Consider the following 22,650-nt stretch of genomic DNA (forward strand, 5'->3'; position numbering starts at 1 on the left):
GAAGTTACTGTGTGCTGCCTGCCTAACACCAAATGGCAAAGTTAGCAAATTTCACATGTTAGCACATTTCCAGCAGTGGTTGTGACGACAATAAATGGGTATTTTTCTATGGCACCATCGGCACATCTCCAGCAGTTTTTGTGATGACAGCGGTTGGGTATTGAAGTGAGGATGGCACATTTCCAGTGGTGGTTGTAGGGTCAAGAACTTTTTCAATGGGATATCAGCAAATTTGTCATTTCTGAAGGCAGTATTGGCACATTTTCAGCATTGGTTGTTGCACCAACAATAGAATATTTTTTAAAGTGACTTCAGCACTTTTGAGGCGGTGTTGTGTTGACAACAGCTGAGTGTTTTTTGAAGCATATTGGCACATTTCCAGCGGTGGTTGTAGCGACAACAATTGGGTATTTTTTAAGGCGACATCGGCACATTTCTTGTGGTGGCTGTGGCAACCTCAACCACTTTTTTTTTTAAATTGACCTGGGCACATTTCCAGCAGTTGTTGTGGCAACAACAATTTGGTATTCTTTAAGAGGACATCGACACATTTCTAGCCATGGGTGTTGTGACAATAACCGGGTATTTTTTAAGGTAATATCAGCACATTTCTAGTGGTGGTTGTGGCAACAACAACATGGTAATTTTTAAGGTGACATGGGCACATTTCCAGCGGTTGTTGTGGTAAGAGCATCTGAGTATTTTTAAAAAGCATATTAGCCCATTTCCAGCGGTGGTTGTGGCGACAACAGTTGGGTATTTTTTGTGGGGACATCGACACATTCCAGCTGTGGTTGTGGTGACGCTTACAGCATATTTTTGGAGGTGAGGTGAGCACATTTGCAGACATGGTTGTGGTGACAATAACCAGATATTTTTTAGGGCGATGTCAGCACATTTCCAGCAGTGGCTGTGGCGATAACAAAGGTATTTTTTAAGATTAGGTCAGCACATTTCCAGTTTTTTGTGCCTAAATATAATCACTTTTTAACCACAGCATTTTTTCACAACATAAAATTGAAACATATAGAAACATACAATGCCAACATTTATTCTGGCAATGAGCTGTTTCCTCAGTAGTTGGTGGAGACCGAAACAGAGCTAAAAGGAGAGTGAATATTTGACTTCAGGTGACCAGAAAAATTCTAAATTTGCTCAATATGTACTTTGCCAAATCCAGCCTGTGATAGGGTATCAGGTGACCTGCTGACCATTTTCTAAATAAAATAAGATGCCAGAGTGCAGTAAAAGAATCAAAATAGAGCTTGTTTACCAAAATAAAGTGCCAGGGGAAGATCACCCAGACATCCTGACAGAGGTCTGTTCTGACTATTTGTATATTAATCACTGAAGTTTGTTATTAACTGGCCCTTGGCCTTTTGGAATTTCGCAAATGTGGCCCCTGGGCAAAGCAAGTTCAGTATCCCTGATCTCCTCGGTAGGTAAATGTATGCAATTAATACTGTCATAAAGGTAGATCTCACATGCAATAATGCCTTTCATAGATCAAATACTAAAGGGAATTTATCTCTCTGCTGGCAAGGCACTAGATCAGCTACAGCAACTTTGGATATGGACATGAAACAGTCAATGGACACTTTAGCAGTGTGAGTGTTTATTGTTTAAATCTGAAGCTCAAACTCGACCTTGTGGTTGAAGAGTTTGTCTCTTATACTTAGTCCCTACCTCTGTTGCACTAATGCAATACATCCCACATTGAAGAATCAAGGCCTCACTTCCCATCAGACAAACAGACTTGCTATTTGCCAGTGAATCCTTTAATCAACTTTCTGTATTGACAAAAGTGCTCATTTGTGAAGAATCTGCGGGAATAAGTCAGCCCACATTGTCATATTCTCCAGCACAGTGAACAGGCTTTAGACAACCACCAAATGAAGCTTCATTTGAGGATGGTAGGGAATTCTTTTGCTTGGGCTGCATATTGTCAGACAACATTTCTTGCCAGGAAACAATCCAGAACATTTGGTCCATGGTTAGTCTCCTGGTTGGCCTGTCAGCTTGTCAAGAGCTGGAACAGGCAACACTTGTTTCCTCAACCCTTCTCTGCACTCAACCCAATCTGTCCTTATTGAATAATGTGATAAAAAGTTGCAATAAAAACACCATACAAAACAAATATAGCTCAAGTAGTGATTTGAATTGGAGAACAAATTACGGGGCTTCGCTCGAGTGGATGGTTACCATGTGGCTGTGACATATGCTGTCTGATGGGAGAGGGAGTAATGATGTCACTTGCAGGAGATCTCCTTTTGTAGTTTCAGCCAATGGGGGAGCTGAGGAAAAAGGAGGCAACCGTGAGGCGTGCTGCTGTTAGGCAGAAGAGAGCAATCTGGCAGGAGCAGGGTTTACCAAAGCGACGTCGGTGGCATTAGCCTCTGATAAGCTCTGGGCCTGGTTCCAACACTCGTAAACTGCATCCTCCTTGACTCCCTTTTCTCCCCTTTTCTCCTCCTCTTCACCACTTCTGTCCCATTAAAGGTGCAATAAAAGAGACAGTTCTACAAGGGAATCACCACAATTGCAAAAAGGTCAAATTTGCTCACCTGTAGTCAAAGAGTGGTTTGAATATGAATCTTAATAACCTGTAGCTGTGTCTAAAGATGCTTTGTGCCTTCAAAGAACGAGTGAACAAGAAATATAAAATCAGAAAACGTGTGTAAGAGTGAGGGACATGGTTTCAAAGAAAACTACAGTTGCCATGGGGACAGCAGCACGTTCTTGCAGAGACCTGAGTTGTTGTTTACGTGTCTGTCTTCATCACATCTTTTAGACCACTATGAGATCAGTCTAACATCACAAAGGATTACATTATTCACTCAAGGATGTTGTGGCTCATGTTTCAGACACCACCAGCAGCCACTAATACAACTTATAGTTGGATGCACTATAGTAAACTGTGTGCGTCCCACCATACACCACTAGATGGAGATGTCAAATCCTCACAGGGGGGGTTAGTAGTCATGTGGTATGCACTGTTTGCTCCATGGAAGGCAGTAGCAGTCTGTAATCTATGGATATATCTGATCAGCTGACTCATGACCAAGCCAGAAAGCAGTGAAAGGATCCAATGAAGCACTATAACCAATAACATTTGTATTCTACACCAAAAATTCTGTGCAATTATTCAACTGTGCAATATTTCTCTCCTCTTGAATGTATCGTAGTTAAATTTCAACATATATTTTATTTCAATGCACATTTCATTTCTACTTTATTTTATTTTTTGCTTCATATTTACACACTTTTATGTCATACTCTTATTCTCACTTCTTATAATTGTCTATTCTTTACATCGGAGCAGCTGTAACAAATCAGAATGAATCAATAAAGTATTTCTGATTCTGAAAATACATATGTTGAGCCTCTGGACAGGCAGGCATGAGAGGTATCTTTAAATTTTTTTTAGCTTTTTTCGTGTGTTCGGTGAAAATAGTGTTGTAGTTTTAATGGTAGAAGAGTTAAAACAAAATCCATCCAACTCCTCAAATTCCTGTAAGCAGTACAATCCACTTTAACAATCATATTTGTCCTCTGTGGGGGACATGACACTGAGGCCTTTATTTTAAACACCATGCATGCAGTCTGTTTGAATCCTAATGTACTGTGAAAAGGACATCCTGAGCTTTTTAGTGATGTAACACAAGTGAGGGTGACTGGCAAAACATGTCTTCTGTCTTTTCTTTTCTTTTTTAATACTTTCTTTTTCTTTTTTAACCAAAAAAAGAAAAGGCAGAGAAAACCAAGGACAGCAGGCAGGGACATCACAGGTGAAGGTTAAATGCTTTAGCCTACATCATGTAAAACAGAAAATGAAGCAAGGTTACATTGTAGTATCACGATTAATGGGTCCTTTATGCCCATGATCGTCTTTTAAGATCACAGAAATCCTATAATCCAAGACTTTGATTCATGGAAAGCTACAATGTTTTTAAAGAGGGAGAAATCTTCCACTCATTCATAAGCTATAGTCCATCCTGTATGTCTTAATACCGAGGGAAATAAAATGAAATTCACCAAACAAAATAAACATACAAATAAAAGATAATTTCAAAGTCAAATAAGATTTTGATTTTTTTCACTATTTTGCACATTTTCAGGTTGTTTGAGACTCTTCACTCAGCCATTTTCTGGTTATTGCTTTTTTACAACCTGCTACTATTTGTAATAATATCTGTCATTTCAAAAGGGGAGTAATTGCAAAAACATGTTTTATTGGCAGTATAGGAAATAAGTGATCACGTATGAAGTTAGAAGTTATATTGTAGGATTTAGGATTTATGAGAGTAATATTTTAAAACTGGGGAGGGTTGCAACATGGGACGGCTGCAACAAGGGCAACTGTCCCTGAGCTGAGCAGCCATATCAAAACAGACTAGAACTGTAGTTTTCAACATAAAAAAGTCATTGTGGGGTACATAAAAGGATACTTCATCCAAATACAAATTTACAGTGCTTTTGAAATTTTTTTATTTATTTTTATTTTTTTAAGATTACTGCATAACGTAGACATTTAAACATGCACAAGTCATTGTGATTACATACAAGTATAGTTAACCCAAATATAATTTTAGTGATGATCAAGTCTCTTCTGATGACTTCGAGCTTGGTGATGGTAAGGCCCTCGACGTTAAGTTGGAGCACTGCCAGACCTTCGTTGGTATGGGTGTCCGCCCATCCTGAAGGGGACGTTCTCTGCCTCGGTCTTGAACCTTGGCTTGTAACTTGGTCTGCCAGCTTGATGATTCTTCGGCGACATTAGTTTCATGAGTTGGTCTTGCCCCATTTCTCACTACTCGCAGGGGAGGCCACGTGTAGGCTGTCGTCATCCCCCCAGCAGACCAGCGATGGCCAGATCAGCAGGCTCCGAAGGTTGAAGAATGGGGTCCCACAAGGCTCCGTCCTCTCACCAGTGTTGTTCAACATCTACATTTACGACCTGCCAGATTCAACTTGGGGAGCTTCCCCCCAGACCCTACGCATATCCACATCCTACCCGTAGCTGAATACTGTGCCCCTGCCTGGAGCAGAAGCCCACACGTGAATAAGGTAGACACTGCCATCACCAGCGCCCTCCGGATAGTGACTCGTTGTTTGAAACGCACCCCTGTGTCTCACCTGCCAGTCCTTGCTGGAATTGCTCCGGCCAGTCTCTGACGGGATGCGGCTACCCTCACCCTGGCAAGAAAAGCCCAGAAGTATGACTGGCACATCCTGCACAAAGCCACAACAACACCGGCGCCACCATGCAGCCTCAAGTCTTGCCATCCCTACAACAAGGCGGCACAAGAGCTGCTACAGTCTATTCCTGAGAACTTGTCCAGAGACGCCTGGCTGGCAGCATCCTGGAAACAGACTTGGGAGACGGCTGGGCCCTCCCGCATCCACCGATACATCCAGGACCCAGGTGGCGGTGTGAAAGGAGACGACCTACCACGCTATCTATGGACCTCGCTTACCCGTCTACGCACTGGGTTGGCTGCTTCAAGTCATCTCTGAAGAAGTGGGGCCTATTGGACAGTGCGGCATGCGAGTGTGGCGAGTCTGAGCAGACTGCCGTGCACATAATCACCGGTTGCCCCCTATACAGCCCACCCTCAGAATCCAGCCTCTTCGACTTAGGACTGGAGATGAGGGCGTGGTTGCATGACGCTGAGTTGGCCATCTGATGATACACGAAAGAAGAAGAAGAAGAAGTCTCTTCTGTAGTGGAATTAACATCATGTAATGCATATATACTCTTATTGTGATGGCCCACCAGCAGATGGAGACATGAAATTGAATGCTTTTTAATATATATAATATAATATTCATTTATTGTGCAAAAAAAAAATCATCTTGGCCAATTCTGTTAGTTCATTTTAAAGCCAACATTGTATGACATTATCGTGCATCCCTACAGCTGCTACATCAGCGTATTGATGCCATTAAAAAAAAAGATGACTTTAAAATGTATGAATTCAAACATGCACAATTCATTGTGAGGTCCATAATCACTGGAGTTAACATCATAACACGATCATGTCATTATTTTGTGTAAATGTAATCTTCTTATTGTAATGGTCCAATAATTAATATAAAGCCATTTTTGTGCATCATACATTGAATAAATCATGCAAAAGAAGAAATTGTATTCTGTTTGTTTTCAGTTAAGGGTGAGGAAGAGGGTTACGAACAGAGGAGTTCCCCACAAACACAACGCAATAATTGTTATCTGATAAATATTATTCAATTAATAAATAATACCATTATATTATTCTATGAATAGATATAATATTACTGCACAGCAATGCCTATTTTGATAGTGCTATGCTTAGTGAGACGAGCAAAAATTAATTAGTGAAATTTAATGTATTTTTAACATGTGGCAGCTGTCCCAAGTGTTGGGGTCAGTTGTAATATCTGATTTCTTCTATTTAAATAAATATTGTTAACAATATGTCTTATGTAATCAACTTTAAATGCTATGAGTAATTAGCAGACAGCTGTAAGTTTTATATGTAAATTTGGTTGGTCTAGTCCAAATAGTCTCAGAGTAACTCAGAGAAATGCAAAAAGTGTTGCAGCCATCCCGTCTCCCCTGCACATTTTAACCCATGCCCTTTGTGGGGGACAGTGGGACGTACTTATTCTCATTTGCTTTTTATTCTTCAGGAAACAGGGGAAACCCCAGAACCAGGCAGAGAGCAGGATGTAGAATGTTCAGAGGAGGACCGATCAGCTGAGGAAGATATTATTAACACCCATTGTCCATTTTGGATTACAAGTGAGGCATAAACTGGGGGTTATATAACAGAGATTATTTTCCTATACACATGCACAAGCACATACACTATACTATATAGGCAGTTAAATGTGTGCACAAACATCAGCCTGATGTCCACCACAAGGGACATATTATAAACAATGATAAATAACATTTTTGAGAACATTTGTTTCTTACATCCCAGTTACTTCGATTATGTGGGATGATATGTCTAATTCCACTGCTTCTGTGTCATGTTATCAGCCACCCCAAAGCATTCAACTGAACCTTTTAATGGCACCTTTCGTGAGGTTTCTCAGTGATACAGTTTGGATGACAGATCACTTCACAGCTTGTCAGTCACAATTTATGTCGTATTTTGAGCCCACTTACAAAACTCTCCACCTTCCCCCCATGTGGCTATATGAGAAGGATAGGTGTGGCCGTCCATAAAGCCCATAATAAGTGTAGCACGGCCTGGAATAGTCCTGAGCTGAAGGGGTGTTCCCACCACGTACAGTCTGGGCTCACATTTCCCAGGGGATTTATGGGTGGTGGAGGCCACATGGGAGACAGAGCAGGCGAGGACAGTATCATCACAAGAGGACAAATCATTGGAGCAGGGAAAAGATCTGGTACTGAGGAAGAATGTGTCAGTTTGCAAAGTGGATACCTACATGCCAGAATAAATTGTTTGTATTGTACATTTCTGCAAACCACAGATACATTACATTTCTATGTTACTGATTAGGGACTTTACATTTCAACAAGGCTGTGGTTAATGTGTGGTTAGTTTCCGGCAACCAAGACAACAACCTCTTGGTAAGGAAAAGATCATGTTTTGGCTAAAATATGGTGGAAGGTTGTTGAAAAGGTAGTCCTGTCTCCGTAGGAAACAACCACTTTTCTTGGCACTATCCCTGCAGGAAACGTAAAGATTTTTCAGTAAAATAAACTGCTTTTTGTAGCACTGTCCTATCAGGTAAGGTGGCGATGTCTTGGTAAAGAACAAAAACTTTTTGTGGCACTATCCCCACAGGAAATGCAGTGATGACTCAGTACAATAAACTGCTGTTTGTGGCACTGTCCCTGCAGGAAACCTAGCGATGTTTCAGTCAAAAGCAAATGCTTTTCATGGCACTATCCTGACAGGGAAGGCAGCAATGTCTCAGTACAATAAACTGCTGTTTGTGGCACTGTCCCTGCAGGAAACCTAGCGATGTTTCAGTCAAAAGCAAATGCTTTTCATGGCACTATCCTGACAGGGAAGGCAGCAATGTCTCAGTAAAATAAGCTGCTTTTTGTGTTACTATCCCTGCAGGAAACATAGCGATGTGTCAGTGAAAGAAACCACTTGTCTTTGTACTATCTTGGGAGGAAATTCAGTGGTGTCTTGTTAAAAAGTGAATGCTTTTCTTGGCAAAATCCTGGCTGGAAAAGCAGTGATATCTCAGTAAAATAAACTGCATTTTGTGGCACTGTCCTCGCAGGAAATGCAGCGATGTCTAAGTAAAAAAAAAAAGGTGCTTTTTGTGGCACTGTTCTATCAGAAAAGATAGCGATATCTTGGTAAAAAACAAATACTTTTTGTGGCACTATCCCTGCAGAAAACATAGTGATGTTTCAGTCAAAAACAAATGCTTTTCATGGCACTATCCCTGCAGGAAATGTAGTTATGTTTCAGTCAAAAACAAATGCTTTTCATGGCACTATCCTGGCAGGGAAGGCAGCAATGTCTCAGTAAAATAAGCTGCTTTTTGTAACACTGTCCCTTCAGGAAACATAGCGATGTGTCAGTGAAGTAAACCACTTTTCATGGCACTATCCTGGCAGGAAAAGCAGCGATGTCTCAGTAAAAAAAATGCTTTTTGTGGCACATAGCAATGTGTCAGTAAAAAAACGAATACTTTTTGTGTCACCATCCTTGCAGGAAATGTAGCAATTTCTCAGTAACAAACAACCACTTTTCATGGCACTATCCTAGCTAAAAACAGTGACACATCACTAAAAACTGTTTGGAGGCTAAAAAGGTGCTGGAAACCCAGCAATGACTCGCCACAAACACAACTGGTTTTGTTGTTTGTTGGTCGCGAGCAGGGGTCTGCAGCTTGGCAGTTATCTCGCCTCGGTGCTAAACCATCCACTGTCCCCTCCCACCTCTAACAACAAAGTCAGCTAATATACTACGTACCTCTAGAAACACTGATATGATATGTATGAAATGTACAAATGTAACATATCCGTGTTTTACAGAAACGTACAATGCCAACATTTTCCTCTGGCGACCTGGCTGCAACTTTTACAAGCATCCATTTATGATGGTTACACATAGGTAGCACATATGTGCAGTGAGAGCAGGAATGCATCTCTGATTCATTTTACAGGTTCTGAAGTCTCCACCTGAAACCAGCTGGTGAGAGGGAGAAGGGAAGATGCATCCTTGCAAGCAAGTCCACTGGTAAGATTTATCAGGCTGATGAGCCTGAGGGAAGGTGGTGAGAGGGAAGGACGTGTGGTAACAGCTCCCTCATTGATCTCTATGTTTAACAACAACACAAAGAGCTAGACCTTGGCATGATAGTGGATACTGAGCTCTCTGCCTCCTCTCTCATTGCCTCCCTCAGTTAACCAGGCAGTCAGACATAAGGACTTTCCTGTCACAGTGGGAGAAATTGACTTGTGCCCTCGCACTTTCACTTACTGTAGTCTGGGGAAGAGCCCCGCACTACAAACGGCACGTCAGAAACAGAGATGGGAGATCAATGAGGGCTGTGACACTGTCAGAGCTGGCAGAGGCTGTCACACTGTGCGTATCCCCAATGCTCTGGGGCTCCAGCCTGTGTCTGGCTTCACTTGAGAAACACTTACATGTACACTCATGCCTAACATATTCTTTAGAAACAGCAAAACGACAATGTGATACAGTAATGCACTGAAAAGGATGTAAAGCTGTTTTTGTCTGAAGCAACAGATCAGTTGATAATAGAATAGAATAGAATATTTTAAATATTATTTTGCTTTATCACTTAATCTTGAGCCCCTGTTCTGAAATAGTGTGTCTGTGTCAAAATCTAGACTGCTGTGCCTACCTGTATGTTGCAGATTCTTAAATTGATATATCAAATCAAATGACCACAAAGCAAAGTTACGGTCAGATACTATTCCAGTATTAAACAACTGTACAAACTGCAAATAGACTGGAAGGAAATGGGGGTGAAACAAGCCCTGCAGCTAACTTTTACCCCGGAGCTGCCTGGCAGGCCAATTGGCCATGTTTGAATTAATATGAATAATTGAAATCATGATACAATCCGTTAACTATCAGTCCTACCAAAGTCTAATGTTAATATTATATATTATATATATAGATACATATACATATATATAACTTCCAAAAGGTCTTTGGGTTAGTGTAAGCCCTTTCACTGTTTTCCTCCTCTTTCTATAAAGACAGCCTGTACTATTTCAAGTGGTTTAACCCTTCATCAACACCTTTTAGAGCAGATTTTTACAGTATTTTTTCATTCGACTGAAATGTCACTGTTTAAGCCTGATAAGTTGAGTTTGGTACAGCTATCACCTAATGTAGCAGAAGCTGAACGTCTGTTTCAACTTAGTTAGGCTAACTATTTCAACTGTCATGTCTTTTGGGTGACTATTTAAAGTTACCCTGGAAATCAGGAGTTCTCGCTGGAGCACAATTTGAATTTGCTCAGCCATGCTGTTGGAGCCGAGCTGCACCAATCACATCGGGGTATCTTATATAGGCGGGTCAGAGGCGAGCTAAATAGATGACGACAACGCTGCGATGACGAATCCAGAATCAGTCAGTAAACATTGCAAGATGGCTATGGATGAACACCAGCTGTTTGAAACGGCTTTGGCCGCTACAATGAATGAGTTAGACTTGGCTTTTTCTCTAAAAGAGGAACAGAAGACGGCGCTCGAATCTTTCCTTTGCAAGAAGGACGTTTTTGCTGTTTTGCCGATCGGATACGGCAAGAGTCTAATCTACCAGTTAGCTCTGCTGGTAGCGCTCTGGATACGTCACCCCGTGTATTGTTCTGATTGGTCGTAGTGTTATCCAATTGCGTGCAGTGATATTTTCAAATGCATGCTTGGTGCCGCCCCTTGAGTTGGGCCATTTGCATTACTCATGGCCAGACCCTAAATCTTTCTAGATAGAACTATTTTCTTTCTCCTGAACTACATCTGTCACTGGAATCACCGTGCAGAAGGAAGCATGCATCTACTGTTAGATCACCTAGCACCACTGAGCTAGCTTATGTTCCAGTTCAACTGAGAACGTCCTTTATGTTTATATCTCATGCTGTCACATGCACGAGCCTCTTGTCCATGAGCAGATGCACACTTCCTTCTGCACAGTAATACAGTATGTGAATATAGTTTGGTGGGAAGAAAATAGTTCCTACGTCAAACTGCTCCCAAGGTCTGTGGATTAGGGTGACCTCTCACTCAATAAGTAGAGCATGCACCAGACATAGGCCGAGTCCTTTGCTTTGACCTGTGTTTGATTTCCACTTGTGGCCCTTTGCTGCATGTCATCCCCATTCTCTCTCCCCCTTTCCTGTCATTCTCCAGCTGTAAGTTTGTTTGTTTTCCAAAAATTAATATCTGTCTGAAAAAACACATTACTGTGAATCCAACATATTATCAGCTAAATGAAATTGGCTTATTTATCAAAAAAAACATTTAATTTACAGCATCCAACATAAATTGTAGAACTGTCTCCCATGAACCCCTGTGCAATCATGTGAGCTAACTGAGGCTGAATCACGTATCCATAACAGCAGGAGAACTGGTTAGCTACAGTTCAGTATTCTTGAGACACATTGGCCTATTAGCTGTATTATTATGCCAAGTGTACGGGCATTTTAAGAGCCACAATGGATTTGTAACTTATCGAGCAGGAGACCCTTGACATACCCTCCACCTCAGAAACCACCAGTAAAGGCTCATTTATGCTCCCTTTACATACGAAAATGTATACGTCCATTTCAAACGATGTTACAGTCACTGCCCACATACTTCCACGCGCCCTTTACGTTGGCATGGATGTTAACCAATACATCCACCAGGGGGCATCCCAGAGTTAAATGTTTATGACAACAACAAACTCAAAAACAAACATTGCGTTGTAGGAGGCGATGGTCGGTGATGCCGTTAAATAGGCTACATTGCGACTGGAAGACGGAGAATTCTTTTCTCTAGTACTGCCGATGAGTAAAATTGAATTGTTGTTTCTTCTTTGTGTCTCTAGAGCTACGTATCGGGTAGTGACAGCAACACTGCCCCCACGGTTTCCAGTGGTACTGCTCCGTTTGGCCCGTATCCGTAAGCTTTATGGAAACGTGCAGAAATACGGACGAAATGAACACGGATCACGGACAGAAGGCTCCGTCCGTATCCGGATCCGTATTTAACCTTGAGCATAAATGGGCCTTAAGGGTGAGGCTAATGCACCTACCTATGCTACAGCTGCTGCTGACCAGCAGATAAAGGCAAGTGCAAACAAGAGAAGACCGGAAAATATTCAGAGAATTTCAATCTCAAGTGCAACTCAGTTTTGTTGTAGGGGGTCCCTGTTCTGCCCCTCTCTCAGCTAAGGGCGCTTGGCACGAAAAATTACAGACCCCTGATCTAGATCTAGATCTAGATACAGGTAAGGTACAGGTATTTTTGATTTTGGAATAAAATCTCTCTTTAAACCTTATATTCAGTGCTTTAACAAATCATTTCAATTGTTTATCCATTACTACCAGCAGTTTTGACCATTAAGGCTATTCACTAAGCTTTTTTCACCAATGAATTATCCATATCACTGATGTTTATTAGTAATGTGGATGTTTAGCCATATTAGCCATAGTGTTCAATACTTTTAGCTAACATTATCGCTCTCATCTGTTTTAGACATCTATTTCACATCCATTAATTTTAGTTAAACAGCATTGGTTCACTACTTTTAGTTAATAATTTCTACCACGACGTTTACGCAACAGAATTTACGTAATAGTGCATAGACAGATTTGTTTGCTTTCACTGCCAACACTGCAATGTTTATGTACCAAATAATCATAAATATCCCACCGCAGAGGAGCCATCTAATGATAAAACATATTTTTGAAATTTAGACTTAATAGACAGTGTTACCATGGGGCTCAGATATGTTTTCAGCTCTAGGCAGGTTTTTGTAAAATTATTTTTGGTCAGAACGGCTCTTTTTATAGTTAAGGTTGCTGACCCTGGTTTATAGGCTAATTTAGACTTAATACGCAGTGTAAGGCTCATAGAAGTTTTGTGGTTCCAGGCAGATTTTTTAAGTTAATTCTGACGATAGAGACAATGTGCTTCTTTTTCTTGAGCGGTCACTATGTTTGAATAGTTGTTGTTTTATTGTGATTTTTTGTAATATATCTTGCATTTAAAATGCATTTAAATGTGCTTTCCTGCTGCCTCGGCCAGGTCTCCTGTAAAGATTTTCAATCTCAGTGGGATTTCCTGGTTAAATAAAGGTTAGACAAATGAATAAATTGCCAAAGGAAACTGGGATATCTTGGTGTAGCTTGGCAAATCACCTGAAAACTCTGAGTAACAGCTCAGCCGTCTTGCAAAGGTTTTTTTTTTTTTTTTTATTCCAGCTATCATTCATCGCTAATGTTACTGCAACCTGCATACTAGCGAAGTGGCTAATTGTCACGGTATTTTAGGTGCATCAACTGAAAACTGATGTTTAAATAAAGACAGACACATCCTCCTCTCATCACCCCCAACCCCTGGTTGAAACATTGTGCAGATATTTCACAGTGAATCTTTGTTTTGGGGCTCCACGCAGATTTTTAAAACTTGGTGATAGAGATGTGCTTGTTTTTCCTGAGAGGCCACTGTGTTTGAATAGTTGTTTTATTGTGGGTTTTTGTGTTAGATTTTGTATTTATTGCATTTGAAATGTGTTTGATTGGCTGCCACCTCAGCCAGGTCTCTCTTGTAAATGAGATTTTCAATCTCAACAGGACTTCCTGGTTAAATAAAGGTTAAAGAAATTAATGGCATTTTTGATAGTTAAGGTTGCTAACCCCTGAGCTCGTCTAATGTTACCATTTTGAACTTCATCAGTAAATTACTACAATATTTACCCACCTACAGATGGTATTTTTTAACTATTTTATTCAATAGTTGCAGTTAACAATTCACTGACTATTTAACTCTCCATTACTTTTTAAAAACAATACAAATTACACAACTACACTATAACCCACAAAAAACCAAATCAACAACAAAACAAAGAACTGAAAACAACTAAATAAACTGAAAACAACTATTACCATTTCTTAATTCACCGAGCATTATTGTTTGAGGGCACATGGTTAAGAAAATCGAACTTGATGCAAGCCATCTTCTGATAGTCGTCCAAAAAGTTGCCACATGAGGACTGAACTAAAATAAACGCAACACATCTTCAATTTCAGATTTACATCCTCTTCCATAACCCAACCAAAAAGCATTTTTCTTATCGAAAATATTTTGTATAGAAATTTTAATTGAAAATTGTATGACTTGGAATCTACAACAGCCTTATAAATTACATCATACACCTGTCTCCATGGAAATGGGGTATTGAATATCCCCTCCCAGTACGACTGACATTTTTCTGGCTTTTCGTTTAAATCATACAGAAGCGTATTGCATTCACTTGACAAATAAAAAAGCCCTGTTTTTCTGAGTAATTTATTTATTTTTCTGGTTTTGGTGTAATATTTTCTGTTTTTCATGGTATTTTTTTTCTGAACAAGGAGATGAGATACTTCAAAATCTCGCGAGAAGCTCCCACCTGGCACCTGCAAGTGACCCCTGCATCTGACAAACGTGTATGGGCATGATTTCAGTTGTCAGTTAATGTTGTTGCAACCTGTTACTAACCTAACCTGTTACATTGAGCGAATGGCCTACACTAGACGGATGCAGTGGAAAACATAGCTAGATTATCATACCCTGTGTGTAACTAATTACGTGCCTTACCCTTATTGATCCCGTAGTTGAAATTGTCTAGGAGCAGGATGCAAAATACATCCATGAGCAGGAGTCACCATGGATGCAGGGGTCACTTGCAGGTGCCAGGTGGGAGCTTCTCGCGAGATTTTGAAGTATCTTGTCTCCTCGTTCAGGAAAAAAAATTACCACGAAAAACAGAAAAAATGACTCAGAAAAACAGGGCTTTTTAAAAAATTTGTCAAGTGAATGCAATACGCTTCCGTAAAATCATATGCCTCAAAAAAAAAAAATTCACATAAAACTATTGACCTTTCTTTTAAACTAAAGCACTGCAGCTGCTAATTGAAAATATTTTAAGATGTTTCACAAAACAGTTCAAATGAATACATATTACAATGCACATCTGTTAAATCACTTTATAAAAATAATGTCCTTTTGAACAAATTGTTCCTCAAAAAATATGTAATCTATTGATTAATATACTGGAATTAAACCTTAACATTTGCTGCAAAATGGCGTGAAGAGGGTGGTGGAAAATACTAACCAGGCTTGAACCATGTTTTTTGTATGTAAAAAATGTTTCTTTTTTTAAAAATCTGTCCAATACTTTGGTGTTCAGGTGTAACTCAGGTAACGTAATGTGTGTATATGTTGTCAGTCACACTGATTGTGGAGCCCCTTCTGTGATGGACAGGGAATAAAAACCTCCTCAGGTGTCAGTAGCACAGGAAAACGTCTCTATACTAACTGCAGGTGTGTGTCTAGCTGAAGTACAGTAGGCTCCGTCGCCGTGACTGAAACTTGTGTGTGCCCTGCTGCACAGGTGCTCCACATATCCAGCGCGCTCTCCGCCCTCTCTGCGCTCATTCGCTCTCCTCAACAGCCCGGATGTAGCGCACAGGACCGCACAGTCCTCCTCTCACTGATAATAACATGGCGCTGGCAGACACATAACGGTGCCCACTATAATAATAATATCCACCATAACAGACCAAAATAAGCGACGGGACATGTGAGCTCTTCGACCCCGGGACAGCCAGGTAGGCACGGAGCGTTTTATTCGACACACGAGCTTTGACGATGCGTTTTGGGTAAAAATGTGGCTGCTGCTGCTGCTGCTGCTTCTTGCAGGGGGCAGAAAGCCGCTGTGGAAAGACGAAATGCTTGTCTAAGGGTTTAGTTTTTGTCTCTGTGTGTGTGTATCTGCGGGTTTGGTGTCTCACGCTGAAACAGCAGTGTCATTCAGGGCAGGTTTGTGTCGCTGCTTACGATGCATCAGTGCAGAAATAAATCTGTCATTTTGTAGTGCATGTGTTGTCATGGCTGTCAGGCTCTCCGTGCGTCGACCGCTGTCCTTGGTATTGAACTGGGTGGGCATCACACCTATGCATGTTGCAAATAGATTCTGCAGGCCTGCTTCTCTTAAACGCTTTCATTGTGTCTCAGATGAGGAAGAATTGAGCTCGATGGTTGGTGGTCGGAGGGAAAATCAGTGTAAAGCACGTACAGTCTGATAATGTAGCAGGGGCTCACAGTGTGTGTGTGTGTGTGGTGCTCAATGGTGAGTTTACAGCCTTAATGGACCTTTTAGCTCCCATGTTGTCATATGTCTTTATTTTCTACCGTGACAGCATCTTTTTTATTGTAACACTACTCCTCATTTATCGATCCACTGTATGACAGTGATGATGACAGTGCAGGACATTTATTTGCACTGCCCATGTCTCTTGTCTTGCTCGCAGCCAGCCAGAGTTTGCTCAGGCTAATGTAGGCCAGGTAAGGGCAGGAACAGATGGCTTGTTTTCAAGTTCAATGTGGCGTTCGGATTAGAATGTGTAGACGAAAATTAAAAGTGGTGGCTAGGCCCTCTGAGCTGGGGTTCCCCTCCTAAGCTCATAATCGCCCTAACAGCAACACTCTATTAATAGGGGTAATAATAACATGTAGCACAAAACCTCTAAAGCTGTCAGGAGGCCTATATTTTGCCCTAGAACGTGGATCATGTAACTGTAGCGTTAGGCCCGTGTGCCTAGGAATTACAGTGGATGCAGTTTGCAGTATTTTTCATGACTGTAGGTTTAAAGGGAGCTAACTATGACCTCCAGTCTACAACCGACCTAATGCAAAGTGCTGGAGCTGAAACAATGGGTGTTTTCTAGGGGATTTTAATCAACTGTTTTGATAATGATAAAATGCCTCTCTGCCTTAATGTGATGGCAGCTGAGTATCTTTAGATTTGGGTTCAAAATGACCCAACCTTTGAGGTCACCTTATGCTTGAGGAAACAACCAATCGCTTATAGACTGGATAATCATCTCTCTGTTGAACTGATTGAGGCAGCAGGTGGCCATTTTGATTATCAGGGATTGGACTGCTGAAAATTTGTGGTATTTTATCAATTAATACCTCTATTGTCATGCCATAACTTATAATAATATCAGTTTACAGTAGGGATGAACCAAATCCTTGCCATGGTAATCAACGTCCAAATCTGTATTCAATTGCTCTGTTTGTAGATGTATATGCATTACCCCAAAAATCCTAAATAGCTAATAAATTAAGAGATAGTAATCCAACATTATGCAACATTATTTCTTAGTATTTATTCTCAATAAGTACATTTTAACTTATTAATAGTTTTGTGACTGTGACTCGCCCTCATCTAACGTCACCAGCAGTCCAGCACTACTTAGACTGTAGTTTGACCACAGGTGACACGCTTTAAGATATGCTAGCAAGATGTCAAAAAAGCTTTTGGCAATTTCAAAATTTGTAAAGGTGACCCTCAAAAAGTCGAGTGCCTGATGTGCCACAGAAAACATGGTATATCTTGGTATAGCTTTGCAAATCACCTGAAAACTGTAAGTAACAGCTCAGCTATCTTGTAAAGGTTTCTTACTAATTTCATGGCTAATGTTACTGCAACCTGCTTGCTAACAAAGTGGCTAATTGACTTATCCTTCGTTCATTGCCCCCAACCTCTTCAAAGCTTTGATTAATCGCAGATATTTCACAGTGATTCTTTGATGCCCAAATACTTGGGACAGTCAGAGTTTACATACAATAAATATATCATATTATTTTATTAGCCTTTATTTCAAATTGGTGGCGAAACTGACCTTAACAGGTATTACCTTCCACTAAACTGCTACACTTTGACCTCCAAGGGCGTATGTTTCTTTTTAACATGGGGGATACACATGATATGGGGGTTTTGGGGGTCTTCTGCCAGAAAATTTTGAGCTTCAAACACTTAATTTCCTGCATTCTGGTTTATGGTTTCTTAAGCACCAATCTGTGCCTTTTAGGTCTGACCAGAATGTTTCGAAGCTTCAGTGGTTGCCATGGTAATTGATGTCCAAATCAGTATTTGCATGCTTCGATTTTTATTTTGATTTTCCACCACACTAAAAGGAGGTGGCAAGTGCCAGACATGAATGAGACCAGTATTTTGCCACAAAGCAGCTTGACTGAACATCATCTTAAGTCTGTATTAGGTCAAAATAACATCTGTGTTTTTGATCAATGTCTGAGCCCTATTTTAACGCCCCATTGTATCCCTGTGTACACTGCAGTGCAATTTAAGGTAGCATAGCATCAGCTATTTCAGCTAAATAAAAGCACCACAGCTAGAAACAAACTTATATGATTGGTTGATGCATCACCGTGCCATAGGAGTGCTGAAAAAAGTTGAGGCCAGCTCAAGTTGTATTTGTAGTGTGTCACGCCCGTCCACACTGACAAGCGTCGGGCGTCATTTTGTAGCTTTATGTCAGCAGCTGCCATTGAAAATGACTTGTAGCCTGTTGCTGTGTTGTGTGTAGTGCGAATGCAGCATAAATCCACCCACCCTGGGTTGTGTCGCATTCCATCAAAGCTTCGAATATTTGCAGATAACTATCACTATCATGAAGTCATTGTGTGAATGTCTTCAGTTTTGGGGGGGACAAATGCACATTTTCTAAATCTTGAGGGGCACGTGTCCCCGTCATCCCCCCTGAAATCTCAAACTATGTTGACCTCTATTCTTCTTCTTGCACCCAATGCCCTCAGTTTCCAGAGTTCTTTTTCAGACTTTATGTAAGAAATTTGTCTCCAAACGAAAGCTGAGTTAACCTTGATGATATCATCATTTTCTCAGACTTCACACAAAACTCCTACAGAACCAAAATAGACAATATTATACAACCGTATCCACAGGCTGTGAAGTACTTCTTGTGACTAAGTACACTGATCACTTGCACTGATGTGTAAAGTTGGTGGAGTAACCCTTTAGATATCCCTGATGGCTGCATGCGACCTCTCAGACCATCATCCTGTCCAGATTTCACATCAAGGTGAAATTAGATAACAGGCTCTCTTTGTTTGTCCTTTAGAGACGATGTGTGTTATTTTATAATCGGGAAGAAACTTAGAAGCTGAGTCAATGTGTTGGTCTGTGTTCGCTTGCTTGCACACTCCCTGGTTATCCACTCTGTAATGTATTCAGTGCCAGCGCCGAGCACAACAGCTTTACATAATGATCAAAGCTTGAGGGATGCCAGAGCATGGCTTCAGCCTGCAGTAATAATAATAATAACCTTTGAAGTTATCACAATCCCACAACCTCATTCCCTTCATATTCTGCTTCTCTCTCTCTCCGTTCCTCATTCTCAACCTTTCACATATACACACACACACACACGCACAGACCCACTCGAAGGTCCTCTCCTGTTTAATGTTTCTGGATACGGGGTGAGTACTTAAGAGAGGATAGCGATAATGAACACATGACTAACTATTTTAGTCCCTATGGCTCTGCACTAGACTGCTGTTGCTGTCTATGAGGAGTCAGCCTCCCTCGCTCGCACAAATTCATTACATAAGAGTCAGAGGGAGTCGTACATTAAATAATTTGACCAGAAGGAGAAAATCTAGCACCTCTTTGCTGTGCACACTGTCTCCTTTATCGGTGCGACTTCCTCAACCTTCAAGGCTGACCTCATGTGGCCAACATCTCTGTCGCTTTCTCTGTGGTTAAACAGTGTTTGAAATGCACGGGCGGGAATGAGTTATCTGTAATTGAAGCGTCTGATTCAGCCCTCTATTTATACATAGGAGCCTCTCGAAAGACTCACTGGCCATTTTAACCGAGTGTCTGGCATACTTGCGCCGGTCGATCTCGCTAATCAAGGAGCAGAGTGAGGAAGCATGCAAACAAGGTTTTGGATAGAGGAAAGATGGAGAGAGAAGTACAGAGGGGGAGGATGGTGGGATAGATACAGACGTGAGAAGAAAGGATATTATAAGAGGAGGGCAGAGAAGAGGAAGAGCAGGACAGGTGACCACGGGAGAGGGGGATGAGGATGGAGAGATAAGCTGCAGCCCAGAGGTGGTGCTGGTTTAACTGAGGGAAAATACAGATGGGGGAAGTGACTGGGATAAAAAAAAGGGGGTTAAACGGGGGAGTGAAGAATAAAGATGAGGAAAGAGAAGGAGGGGAATAAGAGGATCAGAGGGCCAGAGTGTAGCACAAAGAGACAAGTCTATAGAAAAAGAGCCTGTCTGTCTATCTGTCAGTGTGTAGGGGGGGTCCTGCTTTCTCTCAGTCTGTCGCTTCTGCTCATTTCAGCTGCAACCGAGCAGTCTGTCTCAACGCCAGACTCATCTTCAGATGTCAGCACTTTTGTCCCAGGTTATTGCATTTTGCTGTTTTTTGTCCTGGGATTAAAAAAAAAGGAAGGAAAAAAAGCTTCCCTTGTGTTTTCTGCATGACTTGGCATGTCAGTAACAAAATGAGGTGTGTGTATATGTGTGTGTTTGTGTCTGTGTGTGTGTGAGAGATAAAAGAGGAAGACAGGGAGAGATTGAGCGTATGAAAGAGACATTGTGACAGAGGAGGGGAGATGAACATGAAGCAATTTAGAGAGATATAGGAAGATATTGCGTGTGTGTGTGTGTGTGTGTGTGTGTGAGCTTATTCTCGGGTGTAGTGCTTTTTGTGTGAGTACCAGTGCGCACCTATGATGTGCATGTGCAAGGTTAAGTTGTGGCTCATTTAAAAGGTTATGTAACCTCTGTTCATATGGTGGCAATGATTTTATGAATAGTTTCATTGTACTGAAAATATTACGTGGCACTCAGCCAAACATCTAGCTGTAGTGTGTGCTGATACCATGGATGTTGTTGGTTGAAGACTAATTAGCGTGGCATTAAGCAACATAGGTGAAGAACACAAGTAGTTTCGGAGTAGTAGTAGTAGTGCTCGTTACTTATACTTATAAGAATGTAACTAATCATACACTAGTCTGCTTGTTAGACTCATGAAAAGTAATGTTACTTTACTTATTACTCCCTGCCACCTCACATGTGCACCTCTAAGTGTAGCAAAGGCTAACGTCAGATAGCTTTCCAAGTATTTTTCACCTGGGGTTTTCCTCAGGAATCTGTCTGAAGATGGAAAGTCAGTCATGGAGATAGGTGACATTGCATCCACCCAGCCTGTTCCCATTCCAAAGTTGTCAAATACCACCGCTTTGTCAGTGTATTTAGCATCAAAAGCAACCTTTTGTGGTGGTATGATAACGACGCAGGGTGGCATCGGCTAAGTGGAACCTTTTGTGGTGTTGTGATCGACCGGACATCACTTATCTTGGCAGTACAATACGCAGACAGGCGGTGTCAGTTGATAATGTGGTCGGACAGCAACTGTTGCGGCAGTAAGATACAGGATGCCATTTGTTTAAAACCCCAGTAGCAACGTAATGTAAGGAGCTAGAAAATCACCGTATGGCGGTAGGGAAGGGTGGTGAATCGGTCTAACTAACCCCAGACTTTTACCCAGGAGCACAGTGTTTGCTTCCTGTCTGAATGTACAGGCAAACCTTGATTTTTTTTTTAAATAAACCTCACCACATGCTTTTATTGACGTCCCACTCTTGGTTGCAGCATCCTGAAACGGCAACAGCAGATGCAGGAGGATACCTAGCTCATAACATGCAGACGTGATAGTCCACAGACAAATCAGCGGTATGTGACGACCTGGGTTGAGAACTTGTTGATCCACAAGTTCTTCGTCACTTGTAGCCTGCAGCTGTCCACGATTAAATCCAGTTTTGGTTGTTTAGCCAGTGTAGGGCTACAGCGATTCTCCGCATCGTAGAGGGCTCACCTTTGGTGGGGTGTATTTCTACAAGCTTCATGTTGTTGTGCTGTCAGTCGTAGGTGTTTCAGGAGGTTTGAGGTTTTTATTTCCTGGGAAAGAGTCCTCATATCACTACCTTGTTGTCATTATGTTTCCAACTGACAAAATCAAAGTAATATTTCCAGCCACTGTATAGAAATGTTTCTATCGTCCAAGCCACATTAGCTTGCTGCCTAGTGATGTTTATGCACGATGATTATGAAAATGAATCAAATCAAATCAAAAAGTAAGGTTGTAACAAGTTATTTTTGGGAGGGTAACTGTAATATTATTATTTATTCATCCTCATTCATTATCTGTAACCGCTTATCCTGTTAAAGGTCACGGTGGGGCTGGAGCCTATCCCAGCTGACATTTGGCAAGAGGCGGGGTTCACCCTGGACAGGTCACCAGACTATCACAGGGCTGACACATAGAGACAGACAACCATTCACACTCACATCCACACCTACGGACAATTTAGAGTCACCTGTTAACCTGCACGTCTTTGGACTGTGGGAGGAAGCTGGAGACTTGTTGCTGGGAAATGTAATATTACTGTAACACATTACTGCCCAACACTGGTTCTAAATGATTTCTTTCACTTACTTGTGCTGAGCATACAAAGCCACATTGGAAACATCCATTCTGGGTAAAAGTTGCAGTGCAGGCAGAGGCCAAGTTTATTTAATAGGCTAGACTATGAAAATGTAGC

General features: G+C 41.3%; 1 protein-coding gene across 1 annotated transcript in view; it reads left to right on the forward strand.

Moving 5' to 3' along the window:
- The first annotated feature begins 15,634 nt into the window (after positions 1 to 15,634).
- Positions 15,635 to 22,650, forward strand: part of pak5 (p21 protein (Cdc42/Rac)-activated kinase 5) — a 124,532-nt gene continuing 117,516 nt past the window's right edge. Inside the window, exon 1 of the mRNA XM_049590479.1 lies at positions 15,635 to 15,813. The gene's annotated coding sequence lies outside the window, so the exon portion shown is untranslated. The remainder of the gene's footprint in view (positions 15,814 to 22,650) is intronic.

This window comes from Epinephelus fuscoguttatus, linkage group LG11, assembly GCF_011397635.1.
Source record: "Epinephelus fuscoguttatus linkage group LG11, E.fuscoguttatus.final_Chr_v1".
Classification (NCBI taxonomy): domain Eukaryota; kingdom Metazoa; phylum Chordata; class Actinopteri; order Perciformes; family Serranidae; genus Epinephelus; species Epinephelus fuscoguttatus.